A 1,822-nucleotide genomic window follows, 5' to 3' on the forward strand; every position below is an offset into this window, starting at 1 on the left:
AGCGTCCCATACCACCAGGACAATTCGTACATCAGGTCTAATTTACAGTAATGCCACATGAATTCAATTTTTATTATTATCCACCTAACAAACAAATGCCTAAGTCTGGTCTAGTGCTACTGCAATACCCTAGGTAGCATCCCCGGCCCTCCATCTCTCACACGCGGATGGCCTATCGGGTGATGTCAACCCGAGTTACGGTTGGAAGCCTGCCATACACGTGTACGTCCTGTACGGCAAACCCCCGATATAACCCCACTACCACGGTTCCGGTCCTCGCATCGGAATCGCCACTCCTAGCACCTCAATCGGTACACACTGGTGTCCCCATGGGGGGATTATCCAACACATAAATCCCTGTTGGTAAGGGTCGTACCACCGGGTATAGTGTTATCCTAACCAGCATACATCTAATGCATATTAAGGTATGTACACGCGTAGGCTAGAGGTCGAGTCCATAGTCCCTCCATGTCGGGCTCGCTATCTTCTCGCGCCCTCTAACTTACACGTGCACATTATCCACTTACCAAAGAAATGCCTAAGTCAGATCTAGTGCTACTGTAACACCCTAGGTAACATCCTCGGCACTCCATCTCTCACACGCGGATGGCCTATCCGACGATGTCCACCCGAGTTGCGGTTGGAAGCCTGTCATACACGTGTACATCCTGTACGGCAAACCCCCGATATAACCCTAGCTCTCACCCGGTCCCGGTGCCCACTACGGAACCGATCTGTTGAGAATGGTGCCCCCAGTCCGTCGAAAGTCACAACCGGTTACCCAACACGTTACCCCCTGTTGGTAAGGGGTGTAGCACTGGGGAACTGTGATCTTAACCATATGCTTCTAAATGAGTAAAGGTGCATGCATATGTATAGGCCAGAGGTCGAGTTCATAGTCCCTCCATGTCGGGCTCGCGCCCTCTAGCCTACACGTATACATATAATTATTTTCAATCTTTGATCCCAAGTCCGGTGCACACTACGGCACTTAGATCACATCAATCTCGTACATCTCGTACTCATCACACATTCTCATATCTCAGATCCCAAGTCCGGCGCACACTACGACACTTGGATCACCTCAATCTCACATATTTCACATTCACCACATATTTTCATATTCTAACACATGGCTATATCCATTCTCAACACACATAACCATATTCAATCGCAACACCCATAACCATATTCAATCTCAACATATATAACCATAACCATCCCCATCACACATGTCCATCTCATCATTCAATCACATTTGCATTCTCAGTCTCATCACACAACTATGTTTTCATTCAAAATCTCATCACAATAGTAATTCGAATATAAAATACATCCTAGCATCTACATCAAACATGGAAGAATTTATACCAATTTATCTCTAACAAATAGGCGTTATTAGTTATACACTCTAGACCATTAAACAAATAGATACATGTAAGACAGTCACACAACGAGATATAAAACATTCCAAAATAGGGTCGGGTATCCGATTTTCTCACCTTGTTCTTCGAATCAATTATGCTAACCAAAATTATAATCCTCGCGTGTATCCGTACAGCTCCTCCAGACGGTTGTAGTTACCTAATTTAATATATTTTAGAAGGCATTATCATTTGTAGATAACCCTTATTAAAATCCCTTAAAACCCCTACTTAAGCATTGTCGAAGTAGGCGAGGTCACTGAAGTAAATTCGATTGTGGTAAAGCTATCAATGTACATTAGTAATCTTTGAACCCAATTTATAGGGCCTTCCCCTCAGATTTGGCTAAAGGTATCTTCATATGAAATGTAGCCCTTCAAGTCTAGTTTATAACGCAA

Source organism: Telopea speciosissima, chromosome 7 (genome assembly GCF_018873765.1).
Source record: "Telopea speciosissima isolate NSW1024214 ecotype Mountain lineage chromosome 7, Tspe_v1, whole genome shotgun sequence".
Classification (NCBI taxonomy): Eukaryota; Viridiplantae; Streptophyta; class Magnoliopsida; order Proteales; family Proteaceae; genus Telopea; species Telopea speciosissima.